At 41.8% G+C, this 26,930-nt stretch overlaps 2 long non-coding RNA genes across 2 annotated transcripts in view; one reads left to right on the top strand and one right to left on the bottom strand.

The window, feature by feature from the left end:
• The window catches only part of LOC140631901 (uncharacterized), an 83,389-nt gene that overhangs the window by 7,544 nt on the left and 48,915 nt on the right, over positions 1–26,930 (top strand). The window contains exon 2 of the long non-coding RNA XR_012029443.1: positions 3,336–3,540. This is a non-coding gene — a long non-coding RNA (uncharacterized lncRNA). The remainder of the gene's footprint in view (positions 1–3,335; positions 3,541–26,930) is intronic.
• LOC140631497 (uncharacterized) lies at positions 14,172–25,210 on the bottom strand. Its single transcript, XR_012029041.1, has 3 exons — positions 25,102–25,210; positions 15,658–15,793; positions 14,172–14,363 (listed from the first exon to the last, which is right to left on the bottom strand). It is a non-coding gene; the product is annotated as an uncharacterized lncRNA (long non-coding RNA).

The raw sequence follows: 26,930 nt of genomic DNA, 5'->3' as shown, positions 1-26,930 counted from the left end.
TTGTATACATTTTGACAATAAAATAAAATTATATAATTATTTCCAGGTTTTTGAATATATTTCAAATAATTTTGACGTAGAAGATTGCATCTAGGCATCTTTAGATACATAGTATATCTGTGTCTCCATGAATCCTTAATATTTCTTCAGCCAGTGAGATCCTATCATTTGAATACAAGTGCATCCTTATCTTAATGCCCACCAGTTTGAATTATTTTGAAATTATTTACTAGTCATTGGAACTTATGGAATAGACCAATGATTTATAGCAACCCTGGGACAGCATATTTGAAATCTGGATAATCCCAGAAAATTTGGGATGTAGACTCTATACCATGGGCATTAGTCACTGGCGGGACTGCTGAGAAGCCACAAGCTCAGCCTTCTGTGGAATGTACATTCCAGTGTCAAAGAATTGCCAGATGTGAATAGATCCCTGTCATTTTCTCCAGGACCGAATTCCTACCATGAAGCTGGAGATGCAAATAGTCTGAGCAGTTGCTTACACGGGGTCATCCCAGGGGCACTGCAACTGTCCTCACTTCCACCAAATCTCTCGCTTATTGGCCTACTCCAGTGCCTTGGTATCACCCCTTCAAGGTGACGCCCTACCTCTAGAGAGTTACTGTCTATGGAGAGATGATATCTATTAGATATCATTGTTTATTACTGGCCTGGAGAAAAACAGGAGAAAGTCAGGGTGTGGGGCATCAGGTCCCCCAGGTTTTTCTACTCATAAGAAAGCTGAGACATGCTTGGGCTCACTTAAAAAAGAAGAGGAACTACTAGGTAGCAGATATTATAAGGAAATCTGGACTGAACCAAGAATTTCAAAGTTGTCCAGAGTCTGATGTTTCTCTAGGGAACACCTCAGGATCCCTGGTTCCTGGTCTGTATGGTCTTCTCATGTTGAGTCTGCTTCTCTCTGCACATCTGCTGTCCTCCACTGTCACCATGGACAAGCTAATCTTTAATATATTTTCATGTCCAATTTTTTAATAAGTAGCTAGGTTCTACTCAACCTAGCTGAGTAGAACCTTTCTCACCTGGCCACGTAATAGGCCACCTGATGGGCCATAATAAGCCAACACAAGGGTAGCCAATAACCAGTCCATGGCCACTTCTAGCCCCTGAGCAGTGGTGGCACTGTTGTCTAGAGCTGGAACTGTCAGAGAGATAGGACATAGAAGACACTGACACCAGGGAGAGTAAGCAGTGGGGAAGGGAGGAGTAGGGCACTGCAGATAAACTTTGTCTTTGAGGTCCTGTATATAAAATGCTTTGCATCTAAGTGCTGTGAAGGCCACTGTTGAAGAGTAAGGTGTTTTTCCTAGCAGACAATTTTGTCTCTGGATAACCCATGGCAGTTTGTATCTGACAACAGTTTTTCTCATAACAAATGAACAAGCATGGTGTCTTAGCCTGGATTTTTCCAAAAGGAGAGCCTCAGACAAAGGCTTTTATACAGGTGATTTATCACGTGATCCCAGGGAGCAATGATGGATGGGAGAGTAAAAAAGGAACGAAGGGAGTCGATGCCAAGATTTTTCTGGAACTTGGCCCATGCTGTAGGCAACTGGTGCTTGATCCTTCCAGGGCGTTTTGAGGAACTTTGTAGGATGTGGTCTCAGAAACATCTACATTAAGAAGAAAGGAGGAAACATTTATTCACTGAATCCCATCCCCTATTGGTAAGGGAGCTCTACGTTTCCATGATACCCATGTATAAGGACAGAGCTGTTTCTACCTAGAGTCAGAGGAGCAGTGAGAAAAGTATGACCACAGACCTGTTTGACTGAACCGGCACAAAGCCGGTCCAAACTTTCAGGGAACTGGTTTCTGCTGTAGTGCCTGGTGTAAGAGATCTCCAACATGATCAATGATATGAGTAAACCTCTCTCTTGGGAAGGAAATACATTTTCATCTGGTCCAGAGAACTTGATTTTATTTGGCATGCAAAAAATCTCAACCATGTCAATTTCCTTCATTTCCCAAGGAGGAAAACTCTAATTTTTTTTTTTTTTTTTTTAATGATAGGCACACAGTGAGAGAGAGAGGCAGAGACACAGGCAGAGGGAGAAGCAGGCTCCATGCACTGGGAGCCCGACATGGGATTCGATCCCAGGTCCCCAGGATTGCGCCCTGGGCCAAAGGCAGGCGCCAAACCACTGCGCCACCCAGGGATCCCAAGGAGGAAAACTCTAAATCACAAACTTACACATTAGTTATCTACTCCTTAGGGAGCTTGGCCTCTCTTAGGAATTGCTACACACACACACACACACACACACACACACTGTATTACACAACTCCAAAAGATGTCATTCACATCCCAATCCATAGAGTTCTGTAAAGCCACAGGGTTATATACAGTGGCCCGACTCAGGATTTCTCCTGGATTTTCCCACTGACCATGACCAGTGGAAAGTGAAAGTAGAATCCACTTTCAAATAATAAAAATCATCCCCAGGAGGCATAACATCCCATCATTAGTACTGTGTCCCCTTATTCAAATGCTCTCAACTTTATTAAAATGTGAGTATCTCTCAATGGGAAGTGATTTAATCTGTTATTAGTTACTTCTATTTTAGCTAAGTGAAGAATCAAGTTTTTGATGGGAGAGAAAGTAGGGAGCATGAATGAGAGGACTGAATACTGGAAGAGGAGGGGTAGAGAGTGTGTGTCTAGAAGTTTCTAAAGACATATTTTAGTTACTTCACAGTTTGAGCTGGGACTGACCTTTCTCAGGCTGGTTGAATATTGTCCAGAGCAGTATAATTCCCCGACACTTCATATTCTACAGCTTGACATCAACCACATTGTTTCATCTATGCCTTTATGGAATCTTCAGAAGCTACGTGTCATGAGAATTTCAAAGTTAAGGAAGATAGGAACACTTAGGGTATATCGAAGCCATCTATGGGGACTTACAGATTCCAAGGTGTTTATAGTCTAAGATCATGGCATCAACACAGACTAAGAGAGAGACCAATGGATAGTCATGTGCTAAAAGAGTGGTATTGGAACAAAGAGGATGTAATAGAAAGTTCGGAGAAACCATAAAGATTATCTTAGAACCCAAAGCCCTGAAGTTTTGACAAATGCTTGGTCAAATCTGATCTGCTGCCTGTTCTCATAAATAAAGTTTTATTGGCACACTGCCACACCCATTTATTTACCAATGGTCAGTGGCTGCTTTTAAGCTACCTTGGCAGAGACTATAGGGTCACAAAAACTAAAATAGTCACCACCCAGCCCCTTATGAATAAGTTTGTCAATCCCCGGGTAATCTATCCTCTCTCTGTGTTGATATTCCTGTTTTGTTTCTTTACAAGGCAAAGATTTGCCATTGATTGCGAGCCACAGTGAGGAACCACTCTTTGAATTTTCAGCTGAGTTATCCCAGAACAATAGAATGGAATATTCAGACAGAAGCTGCCTCAACCTCCCCATTTAAGGATCTTTTTCTGGAGGGGCTACAGCATTCATTCCATCAGTTGACAGACCCAGAGCATCATCAGTGGAGTGCCAGGCACCAAGGTAGGTACTGGGGAAATAAAGTTGGATAAAACATGCTCACCTCATCGTTCTGTGTCAGTGGTGCCTACAAAGGCCACACGAGGCAGTTGGCACCTGTGACCTAGTCTTCCTTTTCCGTCTCTCCTTTCTCTCTTTCATCTCTCTCCCTCTCATCTCCCCCTCCACCTTGACTCTCTCCTGTCTTTTCCTTTCATCCTCTCTCTTGCCTATAACTCAGGCCTGCTAGTGCCACCCAGTGGCTCTGACAGGCATTACTCGGACTTGCAGACTGCCCTCAGGGTGGGGGATGACCACGGGGAAGTGGGTGAGAGCCTGTAATTTGAGAGCCAGGGACTAGATCTAGAAGGCTCTAGTGCATTTTGCAATTATCTCCTGATTGTTCAAAGCATTAATTTTTAACGTCATTTTAATACCTTGGTGTAAACGAAGAGACGAAGGTAGGTTTGTTAGAAAGAGAGAGATCCAGAGTTCCCTAAAAGCTGAAGTTAAAGAACTAAATGCATAGGGCTCTGAGCAGAACTCGCACAGTCACAAAGGTGTTATTTAGATGGGATATGATATGGATGGAATACTATCTGCAGTGATGGCTTTAGGACTGTAAGCAGTTTATTGAGCTATCCCAATGGGGTTAAGGGAATTGGCTCTCACATAGACGATTTCCCTGCAAGGCTGTTGTCCAGAGCCCTTTGGATTCTTGCAGGGCTGGCCTGAGACCCTTGCTGATTCCTTCCCTCCTGCCACGCCTCTGCCTCTGAGGAATGGACTGCAGGGTGGGGTGGGGAAATGACTGTGGTTGCCTCTAAGAAGGCTGGTTCTTAGGACATTGAGTAAGCTGGGGCGGGGCGGGCGTAGCCACTATCTTAGAAGGAGGGTTCTGCCTGCTGTTTGAGAAAATTCTGGGGCAGCATGAAGAGTCCCAGTGTACATTCTGCTATATGATGCTGGCGGCCTGTCCAGTCCTAGCCTTAGGACAGACATCCTCGATCCATGGCCAGGTGGATTTCTGTTGGTGCAAGGGAGGCTGCCTAGCCTTTCCTAGCCTCCCAGAATCCACTCAAGGATACCGGCTGTCCTCAAGCGATACTTACACTGTGACTTTAATTTTCTGACTTGCCCAAATTATTTTTTTTCTCTTGGAGGAATCTGGGTCTCAGAGTTCAATCTCAGTAAGCACCAGACTTGTCCAGGTGAAATGGAAGTTCTAGCACTAGCCTTTTAAACGTCAGAAGAAAGAAGAAGAGGCCACTGTCTAGTATCATCACATTTTTGGGTGGAAAAGTAGTTATTTGAATTATAGTAGTGTTTGAAAGATTTCCCTGTCCTAAACCATCTCTTCCACTTATATGCCTGAAGCTCAAGAATTCACCATGAGAAATTCATTTTTGGGGTAAAGCATTGACCTGTCCTCCATGACTTCTCTTAAAATAAAAACGCTCCAAAGGACCTTCCCCATAAAGTCACTAGCCATCTACGGGTATGGCTTCTGAGTTGAAAAGTGCCAATCAGCTTAGTACTTTGGAGTCTTCTCTGAAACTAGTAATAAGTTTGCCTTTATTTTCACAGTTAAACTTACCAAAGAAGTTATCAGTCACGAACACAATATTTTTAATGCTTAAGTTTAGTATTTTATTTTACTTTTAAAGATTTATTTTTATTTATTTTAGAGAGAGTGGGGGCAGTGGCAGAGGTAGAGGGAGAGAGAGTCTTAATCCAACTCTGCACTCAGCATGGAACCCTTCATTACAACATGACTTCAGAAATGCATTGCTTTATTACTTATGTCTCAAGTTATGTAGTTTAGCCCATGTAGATATATATTGTTTTGCCTACCTACCTGGAAGGTCAACAGCTTTGCAATCCCCAGTGGTAGGTATGGTGCTGGGCAGATGATAGTTACTCAATTGTCTATTAAATGGGTCAACTAAAGGCAATAGAAAAATAAATAAATAAATAAATAAATAAATAAATAAATAAATAATGTGATAGTTAGACCTATGCTTAGAGGAAAGGTCACATATACATTTTGAGGTCTCTATTCTTTGACCCCAAAGGAGAGGTCTTATTGAACAAACTGACCACATTTGGCAGCTAAAACATGAAACCCTGGTCCTTTAGAATCAAGGAAGTAACACAAACCAATATTTCCAAAAAGTTCAGCTCACATGAAGTGCTAATTCTGTCCTTGTCACCATGACTATATGTTTGTTGTCAGGACTTGAAGTGGATAATGAAGGTGGTTGAGGGGAGAAAGGGCCCCCAACTGGCCTGAAGGGAAGGACCCCTCTGAGTCATCCATGAGTCAGGGTCTTTGATTGGGCCCATCAGGAAAGGATTCAGTTAATGAAAATGAGTATCAACTAGAGATATACTGTACTAGAAAACTGATCATTAGGATATTAACTCTGGTTCAGAATGAGGTTGAACCATATAAAAACTGTTGATCTTTGGCTAATTTAAACTAAAAATAATTTCTGGGTGCCTGGGTGGCTTAGTGAGTTAAATGTCTGCCCTCGGCTCAGATCATGATTTCAGGGTTCTGAGATGAAGCCCCACATCAGGTTCCCTGCCCAGTGGGGAATCTGCTTCTCCCTCTCCCTCTGCTGCTCCTCCTGCTTATACTTTCTCTCTCTCTCTCTCTCTCTGTCAAATCTTTTTCAAAAAATTTTAAAAAATAAACTACAAAACAATTTCCATTTGATTCATGCTAATGTTAACTCTCATAAAGTTGAATGCACAGTTCTCATTTCCTTGCTGAGTGTGTTAACATCATGGCTGTAGATACATTTGGTTGGAACATTCACTTACACAAGGCAAATCATAATTTTTAGTAACAATAGAATGCCATAATTTAAATTTTACCTTAGAAGTTATCTATTTGAAAAGTCCTTACTCTTATAAATGTGCATCGATGTAGAAATCTTTTGTCAGTCTACCCTGCTCTTCCAAACATTTTTGACACCATACTATAACTTTGATGAAATTTAAGGTTGTTGTAAATAGGAAAGGCCATTTTAAATAAGCTTTCTTCCCAATTCTTTTCTCTCCAGGTTTATTATTTTTTTTAATGGAGGTGTTTGCTCTATTCTGTTTTCTCTAGTGGATTTTTGTGACATTTTAGGATTCTCAAGAGGATTGAGTGTCTTCATCCTACCCACTCCCTCTCCCCTGCTGCACACAACATTATTACTCTATTTACCTTCTGTCTCCTTTCCCTAACTGAAAATGAAGGTAATATTTACTCACCCCTCTTTCTTGCTCAGTGAGATAGCAACAACCCAACAGCACCGAAGGAGTGTAACATTGGAGCTTGTTTTCTCAGCAAGTGCATTGTGGAAGGATTTGTCAGCCCCAGAGCAGAGGTCCATGGCTCTGATAATTTGTCATCAGGCTCAGAATGTGGAGTTTGGAGTTTTTATCTAAGTTATGGCAGTTACTCTTGGAATACTTTTAGTAAAATCTATTGAACTTTTAGCTTGGCCATTTATTCCCATAATACTTACATTGAAACTCTTATTTACCCCTACCAGGCTTAGCTGATTTATCAGATTCTTTAAAAATTGGGTTGTATTTCTTTCCAGTGGTTCCGATTCTTTAAGTTCTCCATAAACTTATGTTTGTTTGGTTTTTGCTGTGAGGATTTGACAGCAAGTAGCTATTGAGGGCTTAGTATCCTCTGAGAGATGCTAACTCCTCTGAACTGTCACTCAGTGGTGCCACCAAGGCAGTAGATAGCCTGCCTTCTAGTGTCCAACCTAGCTGGAAAAGAACTGATTTGATCTCTGGGTAAGCAGAATTAGAAGAGTCCAGAATGTACCCTTTAGTCAGCAAATGAAGTCTGTTGCTCTATTGGGTACAACTGGATATCTCTCACCGGACCAACAGTGCTGGACGTGGTAGTCATTATAGAGCACAGTCTTTGTCTCAAGAAATATACTTGAACTGTTGAAGCAAAACAACGTATATGAGAACTTTAGATAAAAATTAACTGCTATATGATATAGCACTTTCTCTATATCCAAAGACAGCACTGTAATTATCTTTTCTATTCCTTAAATCTATGCAACTTACTTTGTAAGATCATGATGTGGTGAAACTGAATAATGGATGAAGGCACAAAGAATTTAAGTTTTAGGATTAGTTTCATCAACAACCAGCTATAAACTCTTAGAAGAAAATTTTTGCGGCTTATGAATTATTAGACAATAATTTCTTAAATATGGCACCAAAAGTACAAAGAGAAAAGAAAAATGATAAGTTGAACTTACTCAAAATAAAAACCTTCTGATCTGCAGAGATACTGTCAACAGAATGAAAACACAAGCTAGGGGTATCTGAGTCATTCAATGGTTGAGCATCTGCCTTTGGCTCAGGTCTTGATCCTGGGGTCCTGGGATGGAGTCCTGCATCGGGCTCCCCACAAGGAGCCTACCTCTCCCTCTCCCTATGTCCCTGCCTCTCTCTGTGTGTCTCATGAATAAAACAAACAAACAAACAAACAAACAAAAAACAAAAATGAAAACACAAGCTACATACTGGGAGAAATATTGTAAAGCAAGTATCTGATAAAGGACTTATATCCAGAATATGTAAAGAACTCTTGCAATTCAATAAGAAAATAATCCACTTTTAAAAAATAGGGAAAACATTGAACAGATCTTTTTCCACCATCTCTTCTTTCTTTACCCAATAAGATATACATATGGCAAAAAAGTACCTGAAAAGATATTCAATCTCTTTTGTCATTTGGGCAGCGGAAATTAAAACCACAATGAGATACTACTACACACTCTATTAGAATGGCTAAAGTCTAATATCAGTGATAATATCAGTGCTGACAAGGATGCAGAGCAACTGCAACTCTCATACATCACTGGTGGGAACGCAAAATGATACGGCTAACTTGGAAAACAGTCCTTTATAAAGACAAACACACACCATTTGACCATTTACCCAAGAGAATGGAAAGTTACGTTCACATCAAAACCTCTACACAAATCTTTGGGTGGCTTTGTTGATATTGGAAACAATCAAATATCCTTTGATGGGTGAATGGATAAACAAACTCTAGGGAGATCCACACGATGGAATACTTCTCAGTAATAAAAGGGACCTGACTACTGTAGCATGCTGCAACATCGATGAATGTCTAATGCACTATGCTAAGTGAAAGAAGTCAGATGCAAAAGGCTCCACTGATACGATGTGGATCAGATGATTCCACTGATACGAAGCAAAAGTTAAAAAAAAAAGGAATGTCAGCAGTAAAAGCAGAACTACAGGACTGAAAAGAGATCAGGGGTTAACAGGAGCTGGAGTAAGACTTGAGGTTGACTGAAAGGAGCATCAGAGAATCTTTCTGGGGGACAGATCTGTTCTCTACCTTGATTGTGGTGGTTCTTATATGACTATATGTTGTCAAAACTCAGAATTGTAATGGCAAAACATGAGACTATCAACATATATATATTATACATCAGTTTTTTTAACGGAAAAAATGAAGTGTCTGCCTCAGTTGCACATTTATCAAATAGGAGTGATGCAGTTGTTACTGATGATAATGATGATCTTAATCAAGCTCACATGATTTGAGGAGTTTCTGCAAATGAAAACAAATCTGAGTGCTTTGCAATGCATGAAATGCTATACAATTGCTAGATATTATTAGATTTTTCTGTTTTGTTTTTGTATTCAGCTACCTCACTTAAACTCCTATTATTTATAAAAGTTTGTCCATTGACTCCCTCAACTTTTCAAAATAAATTATCAAATAGGCTACAAAAGACAGTTAATCTCTTCCTTTCCAGTCTTAGATCTTTTTTTATAACTTCTTTGCTTATTTTCTTGTGTTGGTTAAGACTGCCAAGTCAATGTTGAATAACAGATGTGGTAATAGACATTCTTGTCTTATTCCTAACTAAAGAAAGAAGTTTATAAAATTTGAAAATTGAATATGATTTTTGATGGGTTTGGTAGATACCCTTCATCAGTTGAAGGAAGCTTCTTTTTACTACTGTTTCTTAAGAGGTTTTTTTTTTAAGTGAATGTTTTTCCTGCATCTACTGAGATCATTATATCATTCAAACTTTTTTAAAAAATTATTTATTTATTTGAATGAGAGAGAGAGAGAGTGAGCAGGGGGAGGAGCAGAGGGAGAGGGAGAGAATACCAAGCAGACTCCCTGCTGAGCAGGGAACCTGACACAGGGCTCAGTCCCAGGACCCTGAGATCATGACCTGAGCCAAAATCAAGAATCGGCCACTTAACTGACTGAGTACCCAGGCACCCCCAATCTCTTTAATAACAATATTTGTTACCTATTATATTTCAGAGCCTCCATTTTTATACTCTTGTGTTCCCTTTTCTAGACAATGTCTAATCTCCTAAAGGGTACAGACTTTGCCTTTTTGTCACTGTGTCTCCATCACCTAGTCCAGGTCTGATTTAAACAGAACGTTTATCCCTAGAAATTTACTCATCTGTCGAGAGAGGATAGCACTCCAACTACCTGTGGAGGACTAGAGAGCTCAGAATCTTCTTCTTCCATTAGAATTCTAAACCCTTAGTCTTAAGACTAGCCTCAGCTCACTCAGCCATCTGTATCTCACATTCTTTTTGCCCCGAAACTAGACAGATTTTTTTTACATAGTTAATAGGAGTGCAAATACTTTTTCAGCCTTCCTCAGGCCCTGCTGCAAATTTACATTTATTTTGATATCTCTCTTTCCTTATCAAGAGTGGGTTATGTAGGTTGTATCTAGAAGCCAGAAGAAGCATTCTTCAAAGATCAGGGTATGAGCAGAAGAGAGAAAGATTGCTGGTAGCACCTGCAGATGTGTAGCAGGAAGTTTGCCTCTGTAACACGGGATGTGATGGAGACAGCTGGTTGTGGACCAGGTGGCCAACCTCAGCCTAGCTTTAGTTTGAGAGAGTTTAGTCTCTCTAGGCTTCTGCTCAGAGAGGAGACTGGGGAGATGGTGTAGTGTGTGGATAGAAGCAACACCATGGACTCTGGACAAGTGGCCCTAAGTTCAGTTCTTGGCTGTGACAAGTAGTGACTAGGTAACCATAGAAAAGCCACTTACCCTCTCTATTTTTGGTTTCCTCTTCTCTAAAACAGGTCTAGAAATAGGTGGTTTTGAGTGCCTGTCATGACAGACTCTTAAAAAATGCTGGCTCTGATTTCAATAGTGATCACTGAGGCCCAATGTGATGTGAGAAAATAGGTTCCTCCGTAAGAGGGCACTTAGAGGTTTTTAAAATTTTTGTTTTGTTTCAGATTTGTATCATGAAGCAAAAATATATAATTTAAAAATGCAGTTATTAAGATGCAGAACAAAGAGAATCATGACTCATATTTCACAATTTACAGAGCTTATTTATTGTTTCATGTTCTGCAATACTTCAGGCAGTTATATAAACCCCCACCCCCTTTCATGGTGCCAAGATATGACATCAGGAAACTAGGGAGGAAGCATTTTGGGGTGGGGGGGGATGATATGCTGTAATGACAAGGCATATGCTCTTTTGATATTAATGTCCTGCCACTTACCTTGGATAAAGCAATCCCAAATGCCGACTGATACCAGGAAACAGGTTTTGTTTTTTGTTTTTTGTTTTGTTTTGTTTTGTTTTTTTCCATTATGGTTGTTCTAAATCTAAATTTCTAAGAGATCTTTAGATAAAGTTAGGAGCCATTGTCATCCTGGCCTGTAGTCAGGCACTGGATTTAAGCCCTTGGTTAATTCCCATTTGTACTGGCTTCCAAATCTTTCATTTCTTGAAGTCATAGCCTGGACTTCCCCACTTCTCTGGGAATAAATTTTCTTAGACGCTGGTTCTCCTATAACATTCTTCTTTCCAAAGGCTACATTTCCCCCCCTCTTATCTATCCAGTAAGAAAGGAATCATTCACCAGACTCTCTTGTCTCTATCCCTTTGCCTCCGACTCACCTCACCGAACTCCCAGCGCCTCCTCTCCTGGGAGGCTGCCCTGTCTTCCAGCCAGGACCATTTGTGTGCCATTTTCATCTGGATCGTTTTAACTTACCATTGCCTTGCCTCCATGAGGGTGACTTCTCCATCTTGCTGTTCTTCATTCTTCTCTTTCTGGATTCATGAGATGGAGAGGATTATAACCTCTTGGCATCTTGGAAAGATATCTGTTACTAGGTTAACCTGTGTTTGTGTCTGTTAAGAGGAAGTGCTTCGATATACCCTGGAATTGAAGCAAGAGTCTAAGAGAAAGCTCAAGGAACAGAACAAAAATGGTTGCTAAGTTGCATTTTAAGAGGCAGAGTCTTGCTCACGGAATTTCTGTCCAGATCCATGACGGCTGGATATGTGAGTATGCTATTGCTACTGAGAGAGTGTTTAGTTGATGATGTTGAGAAGAGTTCTGATCTGACTGCTCTTGGGTTTCATTCAATGTTTTTCACAAGGATAATGGTGGGCTACTTCCAGAGGCAGCCTTGGAGGCCTGGGGCAAAAACCAAAACCAAACACAAACATAAAACAAACAAGCAAACACCAGTCCAGGTAAAACTGGGATTCAGGCACCATTTCCCAAAGACTCCCTGCTTGCCTTTTCTGTGCTACTTTCTGCTTCCCCTCCTGTCTTCTGCAATCCTCTGATTTCAGAGAAAGGACTTACCATGAGCCATTTATATCTGTATGGGAATCAACATTCTTTTTCTTAACATCTCCAATGCATTTTAGTATCTTAAGATTTATCTCCAACTATGAAAGAACAGTCTTTAATTTCTTTGACCTCATGAAGAAAATTTTAAATATCAATAAGCATTTGGGGAATGTCCAGAAAGAAAAGAAAATAGAAAAGGGTATTTCCTGATGTTCCTGAGGTTATACTGTACCAGAAAACGAATTACTTTGTCTGAAATCACCACCTTCTCTTTTTGGTTGAATATCCCCATGTCTGAGCTGAGAGGAGCCTATGTATCTTATGACTCGTTTTCCCTAATGCACATCCACTATCCCTGCTGGGACCATGGTAGATTGGGCTATGGAGGGGCATTTGATCCAAATGGAATCAATTCAAAAGGTAAGCTTGGCCAAAGAGATTCTTTCTTGGGGGATTTGAGATGGTGACCTGAAGTGACTGAGACATTTAGCTATGGGGAGCAGAGCAGAAAGACCCTGTCAGCCATGGCTGAAGCTGGAGCTAGTAGGGGTTGGGGGTGTGAAAGCCATGGAGAAAACCAAAGCTGTAGGGAAGCAGAAATCTTGAGCCAAGAGAAGAAGCTATAATAGATCCTTATTACCTGTATGTTCCATTTTTGTGAATTTGATTGTTAAAATCTATCACCCTCAATCAGTACTCACAGTACTTTTGTAGTTATTTTCAGGCATGAGCAAAGTGGTGAAAACCTAGAGTCACTCAGCACTGTGTTTCCAACTGAGGCTGAACCAGGTGACACTCGCCTTCTTGTTTGAGCTTCCATGCTATTAAAAAGTGTCCTTTCCACAGTTGATTAAGTGCCAGGTTTTCCACATTTTTCTGATTTTGTTGGTAATTTCATTGTTTAAAATGACCCTAAGCATAGTCCTGAAGTGCTGTCTAGTGTTATGAAAGCTCAGGAGGCTGTGATATTCTTTACAGATAAAAAACATGTATTAGAAAAGTTTCCTTTAGGCATGGGTTAGATTGCTATTGGCTGTGAGTTCAATGTTAATGAATCAATAATATATATTCATAAAGTGCCTTAAAACAGAAATGCAAGGGTTGCAACATAAAACAAGGGTTGTTCAGTCAGCAAACATGTTGGGATCAGAGGTTTGCAGGAATGTAATCCTGTATTTTCCCTACAAGTAATTAGCTCAGCATTTACTAATTCAGTGATTGTGTGATTTTAGAGGACATAACTTCTGTGAATAATGAGAATTAAGTATGTTTGCAGAGAAGAGAAAGAAGCAAATTCAGAGAAAAGCAGATGACAGACTGAGCTGCTCCAGAGAGACAGAGGAGATGCTGTCTCCCAGCATCTGGGAGACTCTGGTGGCTCCCAGTCTGGTGGCTCCCAGTTTCAAGCTCAGTTCCTTTGAGAACCAACTGAAACTCATCTCAACAGCATCTCAATACTTTTATAACCTTTATTTAAGCTTGCTTGAGTTTCCTCTCCTTGCAAACAATGAATTTTTGACTAAAAAGCATATTCTTTATATTACTATCCTTAGCTCCCTTGGAAAGAAGCAGTGGTCTCCCCATTTGAGGACTGGCCAAGGGTCACAATGAAGTCCATGCCTCATGGCTGCTAAGGCTGCAGTGGCAGTCAGGTGCTGCCTCAGAAAACCAACATTCCCCTCATCTCAGGGAGGTCTATGTTCTGACTAAATGCTCAATGACACCTGAAAAGAGAGTTTGAGGACTTAAGCTTTAAAAAAACAAACCCAAACTCTGGTTTCAGTGTGAGTTATTGATGACAAATACATTACAGCAACTTGCTTTGGCTTCTAATTTGAAGGATGCCAGTTTTAGGATAGTTTGTTTTCTTTGTTGGGAGACACATTTTTGAAAACATGTTCCAGTCTGAACACCCCTTAGGTAAGGACTGTTTATTTGGCAAAGCTGTGTGTCCCCACATGGGAAATTATATATAAAGAGAAGCACCAGACTGTGCAGGAAAAAAAAGTTTTAATTTTCTCTAAGGTTGTGACCTGGTTGAGGGAACAGGTTCTTCCCCACATACTTGGTTTGATGGCCACAGAAAGTACATACTCTGAGACAGGAAACCATCAAAATCCTAGAGGAGAACACAGGCAGCAATCTCCTTGACCTTGGTGGTAGCAACTTCTTATTAGACACATCACTGGAGACAAGGGAAACAAAAGCAAAAATGAACTATTGGGACTTCATCAAGATAAAAACCTTCTGCACAGTGAAGGAAACAATCAACAAAATTAAAAGGGAACCTAAGGAATGGGAGAAGATTATTTGCAAACCACATATCTGATAAAGGGTTAGTATCCAAAATCTATAAAGAATGTATCAAACTCAATACTCAAAAAACGAATAATTCAGTTAAGAGAAGGGCAGAAGATATGAATAGACACTTTTCCAAAGAAGACTAACAGACACATGAAAAATTGCTCCTCATCAGTCATCATCAGGGAAATGAAAATCAAAGCTATAATGAGATATCACCTCATACCAGTCAGAATGGCTAAAATTAACAACACAAGAAACAACAGGTATTGGTGAGGATGTGGAGAAAGGGGAGCCCTCTTGCACTGTTGGTGGGAATGCAAACCACCAGAGTTGGGGCAGCTATTCTGGAGAACAGTTTGGAGGTTCCTCAAAAAGTTAAAAATAGAACTACCCTACAATCCAGCAATTGCACTACCAGGTATTTATCCAAAGGATGCAAAATTACAGATGTGAAGGGGTACATGCACCCGATATTTAAAGCAGCATTATTAACAATAGCCAAAGTATGGAGAGAGCCCAAATGTCCATTGATTGATGAATGGATAAAGAAGATGTGGTGTATATATACAATGGAATATTACTCAGCCATCAAAAACAATGAAATCTTGCCATTTGCAGCATGGTGGATGGAGCTACAGTGTATTATGCTAAGTGAAATAAGTAAGTCAGAGAAAGACAAATACCATTTGATTTCACTCATATATGGAATTTTCTTTTAAAGATTTTCTATATTTGAGAGAGAGAGAGAGACAAGGAGAGAGAGAGAGAGAGAATCTGAAGCAGACTCCATGCTGAGCACAGAGCCCAACTTGGGACTCGATCCCACGATGGAGAGATCATGACCTGAGTTGAAACCAAGAACTGGACACCCAACCAACTGAGTCACCGAGGTGTCCCTCACTCATATGTAGGACTTAAGACAGAAAATAGATGATCATATGGGAAGGGGGGAAAGAAGAAAAGGAGAGAGGTGACTCTTAACAAAAAGAGCAAACTGAGAGTTGATTGAGGGGGGTGGATGGGGATTGGGCTAGATGTGTGAGGAGTATAAGGAGGGCATGTGTGATGAGCACTGAGTGCTGTATGTAAATGATGAATCACTGAATTCTACTCTGAAAACCAATATTGCACTGGAGGTTAACTAACAATATTTAAATAAAAAAAAGTAGGAGCACCTGGGTGGCTCAGTTGGTTAAGCCTCTGCCTTTGGCTCAGGGTCCTGGGATCAAGCCCCATGTTGGGCTCCCTTCTCAGCAAGGAGGCTGCTTCTCCCGTTGTCCCTGTCCCTGCTCATGCTTGTGTTCTCCGTCTCTATGAAATAAATAGATAAAATCTTTTTTAAAAAGTACATATTCAGTGTGTCCAAGTACCAAGCCCAGGTTTCATGGCGCTTTCTTAGCCCTCTATGGTCTCTGGTTTGTGTTGACTCCACCCCACACTTCCCTATCTCTCATTCTCCAAAAGTGCAATCTCCATTCCAATCAATTGTGTATCCCACTAACACATCAAACTGTTTCTCTGCCCATGCGATCTCTCACGTCTGTCTTATCTGCTTCTGAGCTGCCAGATTCTTCCCTTCAGAGCCAATGCAGTTGCTCCTCCCAGGGATCTCTCATTGGTTTTATGAGTTTCTCGTGCTGCAACCCCATCCCTTCTCTCTGAGCCCATCTGGTTCTTTGAAGACAACCTTTTCCTATAACCTACAGCATTTCCTAATGAGGCTGACGCTAAGAATAATGAATGTTACAATTCTCAACTCAAGGATTGTATTAGTACAGAGGGGTAATAATAATTTCAAGGCCACTTAAAATCCCTAATTTTCCAAAGCATGGTTGATTTGAGGTCAGCCTTATTGCTTGGGGATCCTGGGGCACATTAGCCCTTATTAATTTCCGTGGTCATCCCAGCACATGGAATAAGTTAGTTTAGCTCATATGGCTAAATTTTTCATTCCCAAAGAGTAATTTTGTTAGTGCCAACTTGAAAATAATACTACATTGTCTTTGGGGAAGACTTTCCCCAAGTAATGTAAATCCCTTTTTTTTGCTAGCTCATTCAGTCTCATAAAAGATTTCTGAGGTGGGGAATCCTCTTCTTTTAAGGCAAAGACACTGAGGCCTGACAGGAATAGTTTACACTGAAAGAAAGTAGAGGCTAAGAGAGAGAAGACATTTTATGTTTAGGTCCATGTGTAGCAAGAGAAACCATGGAAGCCTCACGCCCCTGGGAGGGAGGGCTACCCTAGACAGTTGGGCAGACTGTACCCTGCATAGAGCGGTGCTTCCTGAAGTTGACCTGTTCACCCAGATGTGGTGGCCCTGCCTAGAGGACCTAGCCTGAGAAGAAGTAAAAGCTAGAGACTGAGGGTGCTTCATTTTAGTCATCTCCATGGACATGAAATCTGGATGGCTTCTGCTCTCTTTTCACCCTTACTTAGGTCATAGAGATGGGAGAGTTTGTCAGGCTTGTCTTCCCAGTCTCCTCTTAACAGGGTTTTCATTTCTACAGAAGCCCAAGCCAAGAATTCTTAAAGGGTCAGACTTTCAGACACATTTGGTTACTGTGCAGCCTGTGTCAGAAATAGAGAGGCCACATCCCAAAGAGATCTGAGGCCAAGATCTATGCATTATGGACTTAACTCCTGACACATTTGGCACAAGTTGAAAAATGAAAGAAAAAAATCCCGCCCACTGTCTCGAGAGGCCTTGGGCAGGAACATACAAGGCAAAATGTTCTAGTTGTAGACAAGAAAATGCTGGAGAGTTAGCAAGGGATGAGCTGGTCAGGAAATATCTATTTCCTGTGGGTACTCCCCAAAGTTCTCCCACTCTGGCCAACCCCAGTTGCAGATGATAGATCCAACAAAACACTGTACCAATGTGAGCACCCCTGGCTCACAGAGCTCCAGTCAGCTGTGCCATTGACCCCACTTGCCCATGCAGAACCTTCTGGGTTTCTTTCTGAGGCAAAGGATGTTCCTATAAGCCAGCAAGAAAGATTGGGATTGGAAACATGGCATTCTGAAATCAAGGGCAGGCGAATGTATAAGCTGTGGCTAAAGATAAATTTCCTGACTCTTTCAGGCGCAAACAAGAATTTAGGTTGACTTTACTACAAAAAAGATGGCTCAAGGGAAATGGTTTTTATTTAATAATGGATGTTTTTCAATACCATGGTATAAGAATTCTGTGATTCACCTCCACTCAAATGAAAACCTACTCCTTGAATTTGCTGCATTAATGGGAATCCGTATGCTAAGTCCATTAACCACAATCATTGTTTTCAGGGTAAGTCAGACTTGTCTCTTAAATTAAGAAAAAAAAGGGGGAAGAAAAGCAATCACAGCAAGGAGTCATGTGGAGATGCCTTGCCTGTAGTGAAAAGGGAAGTATGTTTTCTCTGAGCAGCCCACACAAAATCAGATATTTAATATGATTACTGAGAAGACGGAAAAGGTTTTCAGGAATGATTCTTGTGGCTCAGCTCCTAGTAGCCTGCAAAGGAATAAGTAGGAAGTAGGGGCCTGGCCAGCCCATTAAAAGGAGGCTGAAAGCCAGGCTCCCTGACCCCGCTGGGCAGACCCGTGAGACGGAGGGTACAGTGGATGGATGAGGCTGGCAAGAGACTGCATACCAACCTACTAAGCAACCAACTTATTTTTAAGCACATACTACATAAGGGCACCCAAATGCAGGGTAACCTCACCCTCAGGAAGTGGTTTTATTTTGGATGTTTGGCTAACCAGGAAAATAGGAAATATTGGGTTGGCTAAACAGGTGATAGAAGAGCGGAGGCAGGAGGACAGGACAACGCGAGCCAGAAGCCTCCACCAGCCCCTGGATCGAAGGTACAAAGGCCACATTTCCAGAAGTCCAGGGCCTGGGGTTAGGAGGCAGAAGTGGAACTATGCTGGGTGTGTCTTGTGAAGGCCCCAGCCATGGAGGAGGGCAGGTACTGCCGCAGACTCAAGGAAGAAACCCCTTGTCTTGCCCTCACCCCCATGCTTCTCTCCGGGGCGCTGCCCCTGCCATTACCACACCAGGCACCCAGGAGCCATCAAACAGGAGCCTGGAAAGGCCGCCACGGGGCAGTCCCCCTCGAAGCAGGGCAGGGCAGGGGAAAGGCAAAGAATGGACGGGGGGCAAACACGCCCCAGCTGGGCACCATGAACATGCTTGGATCCTTTTTCACCTTCAACCACAATGACTTCACCTCGCCCTGGGCCAGACCATGACAAATGGATCATAAGCCACAAATGTTGGTCGAATGGATTCTGGGGTCAACGTCTGCCTCATCCTCTCACCAACCACTTAACCCCCTCTGGGTCTATCTCAAGACCCTTTCCAGGAGGTGCTTAATTCTTACAGGTGGCAAGGAACTATAGTACACATAGGCTGAAAACATGCTTGTCTCTTCACAGGAGCCCGGGAACTGACTGCCCTCACTCCTGTTCCCTGGGAACAATCCCAGGATCTAAGTAGCCCCATGGCCAAGTCAGCAGCATTTTGTCTGGCTTACGTTTCATCCACTGTAAGCTCTGACAAAACTGGCTGAGTAAAGATTCTGAGGCTCCAACATGCCTAAATTCATGCTCTCACTGCCTTAGTGATAGCTCGCGAAGCCCTCCCATGTGAATGTTTCTCTGAGTTGATGTCACAGGCCCTTCTTGTTGAAGTCAGTCTTATCAATATTATCAATTCAGAGGTTTTGGTGTTCCTTACCAGCTGTAGTACCTCAGACAGGTCGCTTAACTTCTTTAAATCTATTTCCTTATCTATACAGTGAGAACAAACATAGGACTACTGAGTGGATTAAAGGAGAGGATGTCTATTAAAGTGCCTGTCTAGGTGCCTGGTGCACAAACTGTGCTCAACACATGACATGGCTTCCATTGTATTGTCAAGATTCTTCCGGTTGTACAGAAGCCCAGCTAAACCTCACTTAAACAAAAAGTTTTTGGTTTCAGAAGCATCTGGATCTATGGCTCATCCAAGGTCCTCACTGTAGTTTAAATCACTTGTATTTATGTTCCTCTGATTGCTTTCATCCTCAGACTATCCCCCATGAGATGACAAAATGGGTGCTGAGCCATCCTCCCAGCCGAGCAGCCACAGGAGAAAGAGACACCAAGAGAACCTCCTGGAATGAGATTTCATTGGCCTGGTTGGATCTCATGTCCAGCTGTGAGTCAGTCACTGGGGCTGGAGGATGGAATATTCTGGTTGGCCAGATCTGGATCCTATGTCCACATAGACTGAGAATAAGAATGGTCAAGTCTCCAAATGGAAATGGAAGAGCTGCTTTTTTTTTTTTTTTCAGAAGGAGAAATTGATACTAGGAAGGTGAAAACAAGCTATTTTCACAGCTGCTTGTGTTCCATTATTATTACTACAATTTACTATTATTATGGTAAATAATAGTAAAAATAAATTACAGCAAATAAATTAACAAATAATACTATTTAATATTATGCTACCATCCCCACTACTGCACTCTATAATTAGTACAAAACTCTGGAGGATTACTTGGTGAACAATGGGACTGACAGGTGAGTAAAAGGAAAATCATAGAAAGTCAGAAAAAAGCTATAGCAGGAGAAAAAGGATCCTGGATAGAAGGAAATAAGATGAAAGAGCTCTGAGTAGTAGATGAGAAATTAAAGCAAAGCCTAATGTGGTCAGTTCTAGAAGATGATTGAAACATATTTCAAAACCAAAAGCTAACTTATGGGCAGTGCTATCTTGTAGTTGCTAAACTAAAACCATTGTTCAGTGATTGTGCATATAAAGCTTCGACGGCCATCAAATCTCATGTGATGTATGCCGTCAGCATGCACGTGGTCTCTCTGCACTGATCCAGAAATCTCTGAAACAAGCCAGCAACTCTCCCTGCCCAGGAACCCCATGTCCACAAACACCTTGCTGCAGGCACAGTCAGCAATACCTTCTTCCCAGAGAGGCCTCAGGACGCTGGGACATTCTCATTTTTTCCTTTCCACTATCTTAAGTGAAATAGGTATGGGATGTATTGCTCCTGGCAGCAGGTTCAGTAGCTATAACCTATAGTGAAACGTTGTTTGGCTATTTGGCAATACTACACTATCCTTGAACAATTGATTCATTCCAAGGTTAATGATGTACGTAGGTGTATAAATGTTGAGAGAAGTCAGCTGACTGGGCCAAGCAGATTCTTCAGTTTGATGTGAGCAAAATATATGTTCTCTGCTTGTTTGATTTTTTTTCTCTGCTTGTTTGAGTTTTTAAAAAAGATTCTACAATGGTTAGATCACATAGGCTCCAATGAGAAAGAACACCTGTAAGGTAACACCTGTAAGGTAAGGACTTCAGATAGCCTCATTGAGGGCATGAGGGAATGTATTTGCTGGACTTCCAGTAGTGTTCTGGGGGAACTAGTCAAGTAGTACAGATGAGGTCTGATAGGCTCACCAAATAGACAAGAATAATATGACTTTACATTTCTAGAGTTTTTAGACTTTCCCAACCACTTGAAATGTAGTAATTCTCTCAAACACCTCACAGGCAGGTAGGGCTGACATCTAATTGAGGTGCCCCCCCCACACACCTTCTTCTGTAACAACACAAACAGAATGAAAACATTCTTCACTCATGTTGAGAAAAGACAGTCATTTGGTTTTCTAAGGCTTTTTTTTTTTCTTTCATATTTTGAAGGGTGGTGTAGACCAGATTAAAAAACATGGCTCAGGGAAGCCAGAAATCATTCCCCCAAGTGTTTATTAAGTGAATCACAAATTCATTCAGCATGACTGCTCACCCAGAGAAACAAAGGCAAAATGGTAACAAGCTGTGAGCCTCCAAGTACCTTCGACGTTAGGTTCTCTCTGGGAAAGGGTCACAAGTGTAATCATTTCCAGCTGTCCCTCCTCTCTTCCGCTGTCAGTGGAAATATCCAGGCAGGATGAATACACTTTCTGACTAGACTCCGGAATGACCTAGACAGCTTTTTGGAAATTCAGGATATACTTTTCCTGAAGCTTCTTAATTTCTCCCATCCCTCCCTGATTGAAAACATCATTTATCCCATTACAGCATGTGGAAAGGAGGGGAGGGGGGAGCAGCAGACGGGATCTGAATTCAGGATAAAAATTACTCTGAGAGTTTATTATTCTCATCCATAACAGATGACAATTTTCATGTCATTTAGCTGTTTCCAGAACGGAATCACCCAGAGAGATATTAAGTACTATTTTTCATACTATTTATCTTGTGGGCCCCAATGAGACATGTACACCTACATTTAATAACGTGACCCACAGCTTGCCCATTTCCTGGAAATGTTTGGTAGGCATTATTGCCCTGGCCACACGTGAAAGAATTCCCCTCCTTCACTTATACTGGGGTGGGTTCCAGAGACTTGGACTCACTTCAGTGTCTGAGAACTGTCTGGAGCCCTCAATTCTAAAGAAATTTGTGGATTCGAGTTTCTGAAGTAACTCTATTCCTCATTTGTTGGGTGACAGCCACTTAATGCCATGACTCTTCCATCAGCTCTTACATAGGCTCAGCCCTCTCTGATTTGGAAATCTCTTTGAAACTCTAAGATGATGTGTCATTTCAAGGGCAAAAAAGCAAAAATGTTATAAATATGGGCAGATGCTGGAGTCCCAAGGATTTTCATCAGGCTGTAGCCCCCTAGCTGCTGACATCAGCAATGTGGTTCTTATTACACACTTGGGTTTCAGACTGGTACTTTCCAAGTATCATTTCTACTTTATGTAAAGAACATGGATTCAACACAGCTTCTGTTGAGCTAATGGATAATATTTGAAATGAATCTTTCTCTCAGTCATTCCTACAAATTAGTGAGAGGACTGGACCACTAACCCATTTCCAGGGACAAAGGTAAAGGGCAAGAATCTGACTGTCAATTCATCAGAACTGAAATTGTCTTTCAGTAGTTCAAACACCCAGATGGCTCCAAATCTACTGGATAACTTAGAGCTTTCTCTTTTTTTAAGTATTTATTTATTCATGAGAGACACAGAGGGAGAGGCAGAGACACAGGTAGAGGGAGAAGCAGGCTCCATGCAGGAAGCCCAATCTGGGACTCCATCCTGGAACTCCAGGATCACGCCCTGAGCCAAAGGCAGATGCTCAACTGCTGAGCCTCCCAGGCATCTCATCTTAGAACTTTCTAAGGCATTAGTAAAGGGAAAGCAACAAGCATCACTTAAAAAAAAAATCAGAGCATTCAGGTAGAAACTAACCATTCTGTCCAGAAATAACCTGCTCTCAATCTGCACTTTTAAGTGAACAGGTTGTTCTTTTGTTTTGTTTAAGACTTTATTTATTCATGAAAGACCCAGAGACATAGACAGAGGGAGAAGCAGGCTCCTTGCAGGGAGCCTGATGTGGGATTCAATCCCCAGACTGAGATCACACCCTGAGCCGAAGGCGGATGCTCAAACCCTGAGCCACCCAGGCATCGCTAAGTGAACGGCTTGTTAACTTGGATGGATTAAGGATACAAGTCCTCTTAAAAATTACCTCTTCAGCAAATACCAATCCAATAGGGTCAAGCTCCTGGCTACGTTCTATATAGGCATGATCTCCCATATCCTTCACAACTGTCCCATGAGGTCCGTACTTCCCGGCCCATTTTACAGATGAAGATATCAAGGCAAAGCCTGATTAGGTAATTTGCCCAAGTTCCCACAGAAAGTAAGGGGCAGAACTAGGAACATGAAAACAGTCCCAATTGACTTTAAACCCTCTTAACCATCTTGTTATACTGCCTTGAATGATAGGACAAATCTCATGGCCTCAGTGGATTAGAATTCAAAAAGAGGGGATCCCTGGGTGGCTCAGCAGTTTAGCGCCTGCCTTTGGCCCAGGGCACGATCCTGGAGTCCCAGGATCGAGTCCCACATCGGGGTCCCTGCATGGAGCCTGCTTCTCCCTCCTCCTGTGTCTCTGCCTCTCAATCTCTCTCTCTCTCTCTATCATAAATAAATAAATCTTTAAAAAAATTAAAATTCAAAAAGAAATAACAATTGTTACTGAATATTTCACCTCACGTGTCATCTGTGGCTACGCTTTCCCTCTCTCCGGCCTCCTACTTGCTAGGCTTCTAATGATACTTACATTTTTCATTTAACAAATCTCCTTCTGCACTTTACCTCTTTTTTTTTTTTTTCACTTGAGTGATGCATGTTTCTTATCAGCAACAGAGCATCCGGGAGGGATCTGCACACAGCAAGGTAAGAGGAGTCTTCGCAATTCAGTTTGGTTGTAAACTTGACACATGCTGCAAGTCCTAATGGAGCCTCATGCCTGTAGAAGTCTCTGGTTTTCCACTCCCAAGATTTCTCAGCCTCCACAAGTACATTTCTTATCTCCACATGAGCAAGTTAGTGCTTCAAAGCAGAATCCAATTTTGTGATTTTTATGCCATTTAGAGAACAATAAATAATTTTTGCTCTGTGAAAAATGCGTACAATAAGCTACCATTTCTTTTTTCTTAAACATTTATTTATTTATTTGAGAGAGAGAGAGAGATAGAAAGTGAGCATGAGTAGGGGGAGAGGCAGAGGGGAGGGAGAGAGAAAATTCCAAGCAAGCAAACTCCTCGCTGAGTGAGGAGCCTGACTCCAGGGTCATGATCTCATGACTCTCAAATCACAACATGAGCTGAAACCAAGAGTCAAATGCTTAACACACTGAATCACCCAAGTGCCCCACTAAACTAACATTTCTTATTTTGAAAAAAAGAACACATACACTCACTATAGATCTAGATTTAGATCTATGCATTGATGTGCCTAAACATTATCTAAGAATTAAAAGCAGCAGTTAGAGGATCCCTGAGTGGCTCAGTGGTTTAGCGCCTGCCTTTGGCCCAGGGCGCGATCCTGGAGTCCCGGGATCGAGTCCAGCGTCGGGCTCCCAGCATGGGGTCTGCTTCTCCCTCTGCCTGTGTCTCTGCCTCTCTCTCTCTCTCTATGTCTATCATGAATAAATAAATAAATAAATAAATAAATAAATAAATAAATATATAAATCTTTAAAAAAAATAAAAGCAGCAGTTAGTTCTGGAGGTGCTGGTGATGGGAAGTAGCATCCAAGCAGAGGAGGAATGGAGTATTAGGTGAGAGGGAGACTTCTCACTCAACCCCTTTTCTTACTTTTTGGTGTTTGAAACATGAGAAATCACTGACTACTCAAAAAAAAAAAAAAACAATAAGTTGAAGAAAAAAATTCTGTTTTACATGAAGGCAATCAGAGATTACAATGTCACCATAAATTAGTCATTCAGGAATTAGGTTAGTCTAGAGACAAATTTTCACAGGCAATGAATGGCAGTTAAAAGGCTAAGAAGATGTGGTTCCCTTACTGCACACACAAACCACATGACTCCAGTAAGACTTTAGAAAACTGATATACTAAGAGCAAAATTTACCAAGTTGTGTCAAATATGAACAGGCTCTCAAACAATAAAAACAGTAAGTTGGACCACTGCAGGACTTCTGAGAGCCTTTAAGTGCCATGTTGCATTGAGACCTCAGGAGGTCTTGAGGGGATGGGTAGTGTTGTCTAAAATTATCGAACAATGGAATACCACCCCCCTTTAGGAGTAACTTACATGATTAATGTTCTATGGAATACACTTTGGAAAATGCTAGGCTGTCGAAGATCCTTCCAAACAAGAGATCTGTCTCAACTCTATGTGGAACACTGAGTTCCACAGAGAAGTATTGTTATCACCACCTCATTCACCAATGTAGTGTATCTTTGACCACAATCTTCCTTTGGATAAAAAGTACATGTTCAGGTCACTGCTGAGCAAGTCAGTGGAATGCTGAGAGCCCATCTGTGTAAGGTGCTTGGGCGCTGGGCCTACAGAAGGAGGAGGCTGACAAGTGGGATCAACCCGCTTCCCACAGCAGGGAGAGGAGCAAAGACATCACAGGGGCTGGTTCTAATTCCAAATATGACATGACCTCCTTTACTGTAATTTCAGAAGTGCTCATTTTGAGCTGGATGGCCCCATAACCACCACTTCTGAATCTAACTGAACGTGAGCGCTGGCCTTTGACGGCAGCACAGCTCATCACCCTTCAGGGCAGGGTAGTATCAGTGGATGACAGAGGCCTGACCATGGCATGAGGCACAGAGAGCATTTTCATCTATGTAAATGTGTAGCTTAACTCTTGTGTTATGGCCCAAAAGCAGAGGGCCCAAGCAGCCACCCCTCCGTGTGCTGCGACTAGTCAGGGAGTAGGTCCCCGTGTGCACAGTGCACAGCAGCACTCCGGTCCACTCACCCAGCAGGGAGAAGCTCGGAGAAGTGAAAGATTCTCTGTAAGTGAACCTTTTAAACTGACACATGCGATGAAAATAAAAAACAATGACCACTTTGAGATTTAATAAAACATTTTTACATAGGTCCTTGTCTCTTCATCACATGCTTGAGAGGGAAGGAAGTTCTCACGTTTCCATTTCACAGAAAACCAAAGACTCAAGAGAGCCTTACTTAGTGTACCTTGGTTATGCAGCCAGCACATAATAATGTGGGGAATCCAATCTACCTATTCTGGGGCCAAATCTCACATTCATTTTATTTTATTTTATTTTATTTTATTTATTTTATTTTATTTTATTTTATTTCATTTTATTTTTTTATTTTATTTTATTCACTTTTTAGAAGGATGCTTTAAAAAATTATTTTACTTGGGAGAGAGAGAGAGAGAGATAGAGAGGAGAGAGATAGCAAGAGCAGTGGGCAAAGGGAGAAGCAGACTCCCTGCTGAGCCAGGAGTCTGACTTGGGGCTTAACCCCAGGACCTTGGTATGATGACCTGAGCTGAAGGCAGATGCTTAGCCTACTGAACCACCCAGGCACCCCCCTCCCCTTGGACACATCCATCTTAGTATACCTCAGTTACATGGACAGAGCTGCTCTATGAGGGATTTATTCTCATATCTCACTAAGAGACAGCATTATGAATTCAGAAGGCCCTCTTCCTGGCTTCCCTACACACACCTTGGCTCCCTTCCTTCACATCAGCAGCACCTTGTTTGAAGAGCTTACAAATGGCTACTAGAAGATGTGTAGATGAGGTCCAGAGGGTTGTCAGGGTCTGAGTAGGAGTCCTTCAGTGGGTGAGATGAGGACCTGGGTTTCTTCCACATGGTGGTTCTCAAACAAGGGTGCGCAGAATAACCACCTGAGCGAATGTCAATGATGCAGATTGCCTGGCTCCATCACCAGATATTCTGCTTCACTAGGTTTCAGGCAGAGTCTGAGTGTCTGCATGGTTCTTTTAATGATTTTGTTTATTTATTTAGCACAGGCAGGGGGGTGGGGTGGGGGCAGAGAAGCAGGCTGGGGAGAAGGAGAGGGGGGAGGAGAGAGAGAGAGAGAGAGAATCCTAAGCAGACTCCTCACTGAGCGGAAGCCCCACATGGGAC

This window comes from Canis lupus, chromosome 4 (genome assembly GCF_048164855.1).
Source record: "Canis lupus baileyi chromosome 4, mCanLup2.hap1, whole genome shotgun sequence".
NCBI classification, from domain to species: Eukaryota; Metazoa; Chordata; class Mammalia; order Carnivora; family Canidae; genus Canis; species Canis lupus.
The sequence above is the reverse complement of the archived record's forward strand: the minus strand, read 5'-3'. Positions and strand labels throughout refer to the sequence as shown.